Source organism: Onychomys torridus, chromosome 16, assembly GCF_903995425.1.
Source record: "Onychomys torridus chromosome 16, mOncTor1.1, whole genome shotgun sequence".
NCBI classification, from domain to species: domain Eukaryota; kingdom Metazoa; phylum Chordata; class Mammalia; order Rodentia; family Cricetidae; genus Onychomys; species Onychomys torridus.
This window is the reverse complement of record NC_050458.1, coordinates 5,645,950-5,658,418: the sequence shown is the minus strand read 5'-3', so window position 1 is coordinate 5,658,418 and position 12,469 is coordinate 5,645,950.

Below are 12,469 nucleotides of genomic sequence, written 5' to 3'. Positions count from 1 at the left end.
GTATAACAACTATTTCTATAGTGTCTGGAATTGATATAATAATAATTGTTAGTAATTAGAAGTAATTTAAAGTTGATTTCAAGTATGCAGGCACATTAGTTAGGTACGGCGATGATTGCATCTCATGTAAGGGGTGAGAGTTTGAGGATCTGGGTACTCAAAGGGAGACATGGATCCCACCTTTTGAGACTTCAAGGATAGCTGTGTAGCCATAGTTATCCAAAGTGTTTAGAGACAGGGGCATGTGGGCTGAAATCCTAGCTCTGCCTAGACAAGTTAATCTGCATGTCCTCAGCACTTCTGGCTACTGCTCAGGCAGGTTGGAAGGGCTCTGGGATAAATATGAACTACATACCTTCTTGTGACGGTTTGAAATGCCCTCACAGTCTGGGAATACTCACTCGCTCCCCGGTCTGTGGTTCTGTTTGTACGTGCAGGAGATGTGGCCTTGCTGGAGGACGTATGTCGTTGGAGGCTTCAAAGCCTCATGCCATTTCCAGTTCACTCTCTCTGTCTCATGCTTTGCAGTTCAAGATGTGAACCCTCAGTTGCTACCCCAGCTGCTGTGTCTGCCACCCACTGCTTCTGCTGGAGCAGGAAGTCCAAAGCAGCTCTTTTTTCTATTAGTTTCCTTGGTCATAGAGTTTCCTCACGGAGGTAGAAAAGCAGCTGTTACATCTCTGAAGACAGCAACATGTCTCCTCCGCCTTTGCCGTCCTCACCCACGTGCTCAACAAATACCTGTTAGTGAATGAACATGAGAAACCATACAATAGTTTTGACCTTAGGTAACCCAAGGTCAGACCTAGGTAATGTCAATTGCTGCATCACGCTCAGTCACAGAACACTCTCCTGCGGCAAGATGGAGAGAGATTAGAGCCCAGGAGGGAGCAAGTCAAGTTTCCATTGCTTTATCCAGTCAGAGGAGAGGAAAACTAAGAGGTTTAATGAGTGGTCTGGGACACAACCCCATAACAGCCCCCGCTACCAAGTTACCAAGATCTCAGGGATCAACAGCTGTGCGGGAAAGATGGAGACTCGAATACTCCTTGGCGGGCTCTCGCCTCCAGACCCGGAGAAGTAGTTCTTCAACACAGGAAGATGGGAGGAAGCAAGAGGCCTTAGACCAGGCACACACTTTCTAATTAGGAGGGAGAGCATGTGTGTGTGTGTGTGTGTGTGTGTGTGTGTGTGTGTGTGTGTGTGTGTAGGAGGGGGTAGACAGACAGACTGACGAAGGGAGAGAACATGTGTGCCATGGCATGTGTGGGGCTCAGAGGACAAACTTCCTGATTCTCCCCTTGGACTTGCTGAGATAAGGTCTCTTCTTTTGTGATTCTCCTGTGTCCACCTCCCATCTCCTTGTTGGAGTTCTGGGATTACAGATGTGAACCACGACATCTGGATTTTTATTGAGTCCCAGGATTCAAATTCAGGTCATCAGGCTTGTGTGGTGAGCCTGCTGAGCCATTCCAGGTCCCAGACCAGGTGTATTTTTATCAGACTCCAGGGGAAAGAGTTCAGTTCATCTTGGATGCTGCTGGAGTGGAGGATGTCATCCTCCTCCTGCTTTGATGCTGCTGTCAGCATTTAACAAATGTGACAGTGTACATGTACCCTGTAGCCCAGCGCTTCCCTTTCTGGGTTTCCACACTAGAAAGATGTTCTCACAAGGTGACTATACAAGGAAGTGAATTGCTGCATTGTTTATAAAATCAAGCAATTAAAACAATCCAGACTTTGTTAATGATGAAGAAATGGAATCATTTAAGTGTTAAAATGCAAAATAGCATACACAAAAGTATGAACTATATTTTTTTAAGTTCTGGGGTTGGAGCCAGAGTTATGTAGGTATGTGCTAGGTAAGTGCTATACCATTGACCTACATCCTTGGCTCACAAAGCATGGACGATATATTGCAAAATTATGATCTGAATGATGAAAGTGAGTTATAGAATGATTACCTCAACACTCCAGCATACTGGGAGCTGTGCCAGGTATTGTTCAGGGCTACATATGCAAACTCAGGTCTAAACAGTAGGTTGTAGGGACACATCTAAGCCTGGCCTTGCAGTCACTTTTGGAGAAAGGACTAAAATGTTCTCTGAGTCAGCATGCTTTTGCCTATAATGTCAGAAATCAGATGCTGAGGCAGGAGAATAGAGCATTCCAGGCCAGCCTGGCCTATATAATGAGACCTTGCTTCAAAACGATATTTAAACACATGTGTAATGTTTCCTTAATTTCAATTAATAATAAGAAAAATACCCTTAAAACTCAAAGTACAAATATCACAACTGCACAACTGAGTAGGAATATAAGGACATTTTTATATGAAAAATAAGTTATTTTTCTAGTGTAAACAGAAGCATGGCCTTTGAATTTGATTCTCTCTCTCTCTCTCTCTCTCTCTCTCTCTGTGAGTGTGTGTGTGTGTGTGTGTGTGTGTGTGTGTGTGTATGTGTGTGTGTGTTGTTTTGCATGTGTTGGGTGGAAAGGATATTGGGTTTAAGAAACAGTTGACTGGAATACTTCCGGAATGTGCATCTGCAGGCAAAAGAAATCACCTACAGTCACGGCTTTGGAGTAGTGCTCTCTTTGACCTACTGGTGAAATCTATTTCCTCCAGACTCTAGGAGGAAACGCACAGAAAAGTGAGCATCGTGCTGGGCAGTGGTGGCGCACGCCTTTAATCCCAGCACTTGGGAGGCAGAGCCAGGTGGATCTCTGTGAGTTCAAGGCCAGCCTGGTCTACAGAGTGAGTTCCAGGAAAGGCGCAAAGCTACACAGAGAAACCCTGTCTCGGAAAAAAAAAAAAAAAAAAAGCAAGTGAGCATCGTTTCAGGGGTTTGTAAACCCAAGGGTAATTCTCCACCATTCCATGTGACTGGCCAGTTGTTCAGATCAGCAAAGTAGAAATCCATGAAGGAGAGCTGGGGTGTAGCTCAGTGAGTGAACTTACCCTTCACAAGTGGTTTCCATTTCCAACATCTCAAAGAAATGAAGAGAGGAAAGGAGAGGGAGAAAGTAGGAGGAAAGGAAACTGAATTCTATCTCCCTCTGTCCCTGTCTCTGTCCCTGACTCTGTCTCTATCTGTGTGTGTATGTGTGCGTGTGTGTGCGCGTGCGTGCATGCGTGCGTGCGTGCGTGTGTGTGTGTGTGTGTGTGTGTGTGTGTGTAAAAGCGGCTGGATAATGAAACGATCATGGTTCAAGGGCCCTGGGTTTGCAAGCACTGTAGTATAAATAAATAAGGTCATTCTGGGAAACCAAAGACATGGAAAGCTGAACTTGCCAGCATAAATGCTGACATCCTTGTCTTCAAAACCAACCTTTCTCAGCACAAAGCTGGAAATGTACAGAGATCCATTTCATCTTACAGAGTTTGTACTGTCTGTTCTACTGCATGGACCACGTGACAGGCAGGTTGTGGCTGTCCAGCTTGCTCTTCGGGGTCAGCCTCTATTGCCCCTCCCCCACTAGAAGCCTTAAGATTATACCCAACATCCCTAACAGTCAGAGCTTTCCCACCTCTGGGGCTCCCAGTGGTGCCCTCTAATTTCAGCATAAAATAAGATGGCTTTCTACACCAAAGTTCTTACACACACACACACACACACACACACACACACACACACACACTTTGGAATGTGAAACCTTTGAATTTGATGCCTAGCAAAAGAAGGAAAATAGAGGAAACTTAATTAAGAACTAATTCTGAAAATCTGCTGTATCTTTTCTAGTCAGTGCCAAGGTCTTTTGAGTTGTGACAAACTGCCAGCCTCCACGTGTGCCAAGTGGCCCAGACCCTGGCAAACGCACTAAATGTTTAGAGGAAATGTAATCACTCCAATGACCCAAAGTCAGATGTGCCTTGAATATTTTATGCAAAAACATTTATAAAAAGTATGGTTTGACAGTAAATCTCAGGACAGTCCTTATTAAGGTCACTTGCTGACAGACAGCTGAAAGAGTGATCTAGTTCCCAAATTATCTTCAAACCATGGGGGAAAATCTACCAAGACTCACTTTATGAATCTGTTCCATAATTTTGCCATGGGGAACTGGCTGGAGCTTAGACATAACCACAGGGCCCGACAGTGAGTCAGATTAACACTGCATCTCTTTAGACTCCCATCTTCTTCATCCCTTGTCTGCAGACAGGCTTCCGTCCGGCTCCCCTGGAAACTCCTGGTGAGTTCAGAAACCTAGTCTGGGAATGCACACAGGTGCCACAGTCTGGTGAGAACCACCACCACCATCACACATGCACCCAGAAGTTTCAAGATCAAGGTGGCAGCTGAGGTTGCTGGAGGGATGACTCGTTGGTTAAGAGCACTGGCTACTCTTCCAGAGGACCTGAGTTCAATTCCCAGCACCCACACGGCAGCTCACAACCATCTGTAACTCCAGTCCCAGGGGATATAACACCTTCTTCTGGCATTCAAAACATGGATATGATGGCAACCATGTGGACAAACACCCATGCACTTTAAAAAACAAAACAAAACAAAACAAAAACCCAAGGTGGTAGCTATGTACCCACATTTCCATCCCCAAGGGAATGTCTGTCCGGATTACCCCTGGTTTGGGATTCACTTCCCCCTCACTTTTCTTCATGACTGGCTTCTTTTTTCTTTTTTGAGAGCCAGAAGAACGTGTTAGATCTCCTTTTCATTATAATCTGCATAAGAGAGGCCACTAATAGCCACACAACACAGCCCAGGCAAGGTTGCTTTGAAATCTCCTCTGCTGAAGTTGCTATTCCATAACTCTTCAATTTAGCCCCAGATGGTTTTTTCTTTTTCGTTTTTGAGACAAGGTCTCACTTTGTAGCCTTGGCTGGCTTGGAACTTTCTATGTAGACTAGATTGGCCTGAAACTCACCGAGATCTGCCTACCTCTGCCTTTGGATTAAAGGTGTGCGCCACCACACCCATCCTCCTCCTTTTTCATTGGCATATGTTCCTTGTCTGAGGCACTTGATTTCCTAAGGACATTTCCATACAAGTATATGATGTTATAACCTCTAACGCAGCCTTCCTGTACACAGCCATCATGAAAGGAAGGTGCAGGACAGATGGTCTGGCAGTTTAGCAGATAAAGTATACTGAGTCCACAGTTTAAACTGCCCTATTATATATAGCTCAATATTGCCCGCTGTGTTCGTGCGTGCGTGTGTGGTGTTGATGGTGGTCCAGCTTTGCAATCCTAGGGAAGTTTGCTACCACTGAACAATGTCTTCAGCCCTTCCATCTATCCTAGAGTCACCCTTCTTGTCCATTCTAAAGAGTATGAAGGGGTCAGCCCCCAGGTTGCTCCTCCACCCAACCCCAGCTTGCTCTTTTCAGATTCTTCCACTGATGGGGACTGTTCAGTGACTCTCCTGCACTAAGGTTGCAGCTACCTCTTTCTGGAAAAAGAATTCTTCCCTCTCCAACAAATCCTAATTCCCTGCATGGCCCCACATTGGCCCCTTGCTTCCTCTACCGACATCCCACACTGCCCCCTGTGACTGAACACATAGGCTTCTATTCCCTACCCCATGGTCTTCTCTGTGTTGAAATTAGCAAGCTTCAGATCCTGGGATGCAGACAATGGAATACAAGAAGATAATCAGATTTTCACTATTCTTGATAACAAGGCCACAGGTCCTCTGACAGTATGCCAATGTAACCTACCTTATATTTATTTTAGTCTACACTGTCTCTGAGCCCAGGGAGTTGGTGGGGTAGAGAGCACTGGTCAGTATATGATGATTGCCCAGTGTGCTGCTGAAGTACCCGGAAGCAGGTAGGTACCTTGCCTTGCCCCTCAAACATGGCTATAATGCTCATCAGAGAGTTGTTAAATCAGGAAGTACAATGGCCAAGATGACTTTGGACAGATTTTATTGTTAGTCTTAGACCACGTCTAGTAGGCAGATGCTGTCTTTACCTAGAACTGAAGGTTCACATATAGGATCTATTAAATCCTATTCATAGAAACTTGCCTCATAGTGATTATTTAACCTGTAAGTCATTAGAATTTGCTGGAAAACATTGTAGAGGTAGCCAGACTCTGGGAAGCCAGTGATAGGACACCTATCATGGGCACAGGTCCATCTCCAGCACAAAACATACACACACACACACACACATACACACACACACACACACACACACACAGAGAGAGAGAGAGAGAGAGAGAGAGAGAGAGAGAGAGAGAGAGAGAGAGAGAGAGCTGAGGAGAGAGAAAGAGAGAGAATGTGTGTCATCAGAACACACAGATAGATGCATGTTTTGTTTAGTATACAAATAACTCTTATAAATAGACTATTAACCATGTATGGTGATACACACTTGTAATTTCAGTACTTGGGATGCTGAGGCAGGAGAAACATGAGTCTGGCAACAAATTGAACTAAAAGACCCTGTTTCAAAAAGATCTCTCTCTCTCTCTCTCTCTCTCTCTCTCTCTCTCTCTCTCTCTCTCTCTCTCTCCTCTCCTTCCATCCTTCCCAGCCACTATGAAGTGAACTGCCTGCTCCATCATGTTCTTCCTGCCATGATGCACTAACAACCATGAGCTGAAATAACTCCTCACCCTCTAAACAACATAAAGTTGTTTCTGTCCAGTAATTGTCAAAGTAGCAACAACCGGCAGAAGAGGTGCTTCTGTGAGGTCATTCCGCGTATGTACCCTGTGGGTCAGAAGCCTGTAGGACTAGGTAGTTTGTGGGAGGAATTTAGAAGCATTTGGAGAAGGAGGCTAGAGAAGCCTAGGAATGCTGTAAATTCTGGAACTCACTCAGAAGGATGGGTGTCAATAGACATGTGCCCAGCAAAGAAGGTTTCTCATGAGGTTTTAGGTAGAAATTCCAATTGAGAATTGGGCTGGATAGAGGCCATGGGTACTAGATTATGGCAAAGAACTTGGCTGTATTTTATGCCTATCTTGAGCCTTTCAGGGAAGTTGGGTTTAAAGTTGATGGATTAGGGAGGCTATGGTAGTCTGAATGAGAATGGTCTCCATAGACTCATAGGGAGTGGCATTATTGGGAGTGTGGCCTTGTTGGAGGAAGTGGGTCACTGGAGCGTGGACTTTGAGGTTTCAGAAGCTCAAGCCAAGCCTAGTGGCTCACAGTCTCTTCCTGACGCCTGCTGGTCCAGATGTAAAACTCTCAGCTCCTTCTCCAGCACCATGTCTGCCTGCAAGCTGCTACATTTCCCACCATGATGATAATGGACTAAACCTCTGAACCTGTAAGCTACCCTTAATTAAATGTTTTCCTTTATAAGAGTTGTCATGGTCATGGTGTCTCTTTACAGACTGAGTTTAAAATTGATAGACTGATTGATCTGGCAGGAAATGTCAAGGCAATCCAGCATCCAGGCTTTGGTATATTTATCACAGGCTGCTTTTATCCAGAAAGACCAGCTTGTCTTTAAAATCAGTGGCGAAAGGCTTGAAAAACTTACCAGAAACGAAGTACAATGAAGTTGATGCTGAGGAGAATACGGCAGCTGCAGAGATTGAGGACACAAATGCTTTGCATCTGGATAATAGGAACGGCATCTGGATAATAGTTCGCCTCTGGGGAAATGGTCAGGCTATCTGCCTTGCAGGCTCCAGGGGTGTAAAGCAGGTGACTCATTGGAAAGACTTTGCTTTGAAAATAGAATTCTAGGGTAGCCTGCTCACACAGCGCTACATACAAAAGTATTCCTCCATGTTTACCCACCAGGACACTAGGGCCATTGCAGCAATGGTCGTTGGGATTTGGCTACCGCTGGAGCTGGTGGCAGACTTTAGGGCTGTCCCTGTGGTGTGGGTTTTCCAGCCACAGAATGTAAGAGCTGTCTCCTCATGGAGGCTGTAGCTGGAAGTTTTCCTGTATCCCACTTGGCCCACAGCAGCTTATAAAATAATCACTCAGAGGCTTAATATTATTATAAACTGTTTGGTCTATGGCTCAGGCTTCTTGCTAGCTAGCTCCTTCATCTTAAATTAGCCCATTTCTACTATATTTTGCCAAGTGGCCATAGCATTTCCGGTCTGCTGGCACCTTGTTCCTCCTTGGGTGGCTGGATTGTGTCTCTCTGACTCCTCCCTCTTCTCCCTGTACTGCTCTTGGATTTCCCACCTGACTCTACAGGACACAACAGCTCCTTTATTAATCACACATTCACACATTCACAGCGTACAGAAAGACCTCCCACAGCAGAAGGCTTCCACACAGATTTCAAAGGAAGGCTTGGGAGAGCAGGCTGCACATGACAGGGTGTGAGTCCCTGAAGACAGCCCCAGAGAATGATGTGGGAAGCTGTAAGGGTGAAGCCCCAGGATGTTGAAAAGGTCAAGAGCATGGAGTGTCTGTCACCAAAAGCCACAGGCAGCAAACAGAGTCAGTCAAAGACAGGTCACGTGGGCTGAGACTGCCCAGACTACAGAGGCCAGCGTGACATCTACTGGAGGTCACATCTTCACACCACATGACCAGGATGCCAGGCACAGAACTGCAGGATTTGGTATTTGCCCTGCTGGGCTTTGGTCTTGCTCTGGTTCCATCTTCCTTTGCTCCTTTCCTGTCCCTCCTTTGGAATGGCATGGTTACTTTGTGCTGTTGTCTTGGGAATACGCAACTTGGTTTTGTTGTTACGGGGACTCACAGCTAAGAATTTGCCTGGAATCCTAGAGGTGACTTGGACCATTACCGGGACCATTAAGACTATGAGAACTCTTGGAGATGAATGCACTTTGCCTGATGGGAAGGACATGGGCCTTGTCAGGGCCAGGAACAAAGTGTTACTACTGTTCAGGGAGATATGTTTGGGTATGAGCTTGACGAAGGCTTATGGTTAATCTTACTTATCAACTTAACTAGACTGAGAAGTGCCTGGGGTTAGTAAAATGCACTTCTGAGGTATCTTTAAGAGCTGCAGGGAGCATTTCTAGAGATGGTTAGCTAAGGGGTGAAGACCCACCCCAGTGCATGCAACACCATGTCATTGGCTGGAGCTCCCAAAGAACAGAGAGAGCCCATGGGTGAGTGCGTATGTTCTCGTTCTCTCTGCTTCCCGGCTGCACGCGTGAGCGCTGCTCTGTCAAACAACGGACTTGCTTCCCACCATGTGGACAGAAGCCACAAGCTCAAGGGCAGCCTCCCCTCTTGGAGTCGTTTGTCTGGCACTGGTCACGGCAATGAAGAATAGAATAAAGAAACATACACATGCAATGTCAGCATTTGGGATACTGAGGCAAGAAGGTCAGGAGTCCCAGGCCACTCTGTGCTATATGAAACTCCATCTAAAAAAACTGGAAGAATGCCGGGCGGTGGTGGCGCACGCCTGTAATCCCAGCACTCAGGAGACAGAGGTAGGTGAGTTTGAGGCCAGCCTGGTCTACAGAGCTAGTCCAGGACAGCCTCCAAAGCTACAGAGAAACCCTGTCTCAAAAAAATAAAATTAAAAAAAAATAATAATAAAAAGAGAGTATAATAGATTATTGCTAAACTGTCACAAGGTGATTAACCCAATAGGAGACGAGAGCAGAAGCATGAATAGGCAGTCCGCACACTCATTTATACAAAAATTCAAAACAAAAGTGTGTGTGTGTGTGTGTGTGTTGTGTGTGTGTGTGTGTGTGTGTGTGTGTGTGTGTATGTGTGTGTATGAAGCCTTTGCATTGTTTAAATTCACCTTTAACACAAGCACATATTAGTGGGCATGGTTGTTTTTCAGGATTGAGGACTGAACAGAGCCCCATGCTAGACAAGGGCTCTGTTCCCAAGCTACACTCCCAGACCTGTTGCGTTTTATTAAAAACAACAGTAAAGCCATGTTATTGGGTTCCTCCCTAGAGAGACTGGATGTCAGCCTCTGGGGACAGAATTTAGGAGTCAAAAAAGAAATGCTGGCAACATGTGGCAGTGCGCACTGATCTCAGCGCGGGAAGAGGCCAAGGCAGGAGGAGTGCACCAAACCATTGCCTACATAGTAACTTCCAGGCAGCCAGGGTTAGAGACTGAGACCTTGTCTCAAAAAACAAAACAAGCAAAACCTGGGGGGGGGGGGGAGGGATGACTCAGCCATGGCAGCTAGCAACCATAGGTAGCTTGCAAGGAATCCGGCATCCTCTTCTGGCCCCCAAGGACAACAGGTGTGCAAGAAGTACACAGACATATAAATGCAAGCAAAAGACCCATACACGTAAAGTAATAAAATAAAAACTAAAAAACAATGAAAACAAAACAGGGGCTTTATAGGCACTAAAGAAAAATAAATAGTTTAAAAATATTAAAGTCTTTAAAGAGAGAGTAAAGTAATAATCGTAATTTTTTTAAAGCCATGTAAGGGTGGGAAATACACAGGGCACCTGGATCCTGTTTGCTTCTTTGTTGACTTTAAATTTTTTTTTTCTTTTTGAGACAGGGTTTCTTTGTGTAGTTTTGCGCCTTTCCTGGATCTTGCTCTGTAGACCAGGCTGGCCTCGAACACACAGAGATCCGCCTGGCTCTGCCTCCTAAGTGCTGGGATTAAAGGCGTGTGCCACCACCGCTGGGTGACTTTAAATTTTTTAAATGCTGATGAGCAAAGGACAAATGCTGTGTTGGGGGGAGAGGTATGCCTTTGTTTCCAGAGGAAACAAAAAGCAATGGATTTCTTCAAAATTAATAAAGAACAGACTTGATTGTTGGAGGCCTCCTAAAAAATCTTGTCTATAAACATAAATTAAAAAAAAATAAGAAAAACTACAAGACAGGTGATGTATATGCTGATCCTTCAATATGGGAACAGCTCTGAGACTGAATGAGACATGGTGAGTCTTGTTGGCTACAGAGTCCTCACGACAATTTGATCATGAATTCCAAACAGACTTATAAAGGTAGCAGATGCCTTTGACCTGCTCAAACATAGAACAAAAAAATCATCTTTAGAAGATTGTACACACCGCACATTTTATACTTGTGTTAATGCAGATATATATGTTACCTTTAAAAGTTTGTATGTTTTCAGGAAAAAAAAAAAAAAGGACCAGACACTAATAAAGACAAATAGCCCAAGTGATCCAGGCTCTCAGAATGCCTCTGTTGCAGTTTCCTTAAAAATCTACATCCAGGGGCTGGGGATTTAGCTCAGTGGTAGAGTGCTTGCCTAGCAAGCGCAAGGCCCTGGGTTCGGTCCTCAGCTCTGGAAAAAAAAAATCTACATCCAGAATAATTCAAAGATGCTAGCTGAGATGGTCCAGCCTCAGAGACTATTCTAGCCAAAACTTCAGAAAGCATTACTCACACGTTACACAGAGAATGGACAGCAAATGTTGTGGCCAGCTCTCCCAGGACTTGATCATTATCTCAATTTTCTCAGGGTCCCTAAAGATGCTGTCACCTCCCCCCAGACAACAGGGAGCAGTCTAGAGAACACAATGCCCACATTCCCAAGAGGTGAGGTGGGTGGTTTTGGTCATTCAGTGGGTTATGGATGTTTGTCATCCTTTAGGGGGGTTGGTTGCAAGTTCACTAGTCATGGTCAGAGAAAAAACTAAACGAAGCAGGTTGGATTCAAGGATCTCTTTCTGAAAAGAAAAAGGAGGATATAGGGATGATAAAATAAAAGGGCATATTATTGAATCTACTTTTAAACTAAAAAAAAGTAACTACTAATCTCAAACATTTTACATTGGAATGGATTTTTATACCATGACACAAATTTAAGGTTATTTTTGTTATACTGTGTATATGTTTCTACTCTTGTTTAAGGTATTGTACCTATGCAACTCATTAAGCAATATAATGTAAATTCCTAGTCCTTGAAAGCTATTATTATAAATTATTTAGGATAATTAAGAAATACAGGTTAGTAGTTAGTCATATATAACAATCAAACTTGTAGTCATGTAGGTATGTTTTTCAAGGTCAAACAAATTTAGGCAGAGGGTTTTCAAACACTTCAAAGACCTACAGATATGGCATTTAAGATGTTTTAATAACAAGGCTTTTCATGACAGTGAGACACATCTGCTCCTGACAGCACCAATCTGCTTCAAAAAAGGATGATGGGCACTGAGGAAACTTCATATGGAGTTTTCTTTCACTTATGACAAAAGTTAGCCGCTGGGCAAGAAACTGCCCTTGCCTCGACTGCTGACAGTATCATGTCCAAACTGGACAAGCAGGACACAAAAGAAGTCAACTGCCAAACTTTACCAAGACAAGTAGGATAGTCCTTTAAAATTCCACTTCACAGAAAAGTCTTGTCAGATATTCTAGACCTGTAGAACAAAGATGGATGTCCCAACATTGCAGCAGAAACTTGCATGACTCTCCAGGCAGCCAGATGCCTCTGTTGTTTCTATAGTTTTGGAAGTTGTCTGCTCTGCACTTCTTGTTTACTCAGGTAATATTTTATCCTTCTTGGGTCTCTGATGGGGTTGAAGATTAGATAGTTATAGTTTTAAAGTTTTCCTTGTTACCAAATTCAGAAAAGAA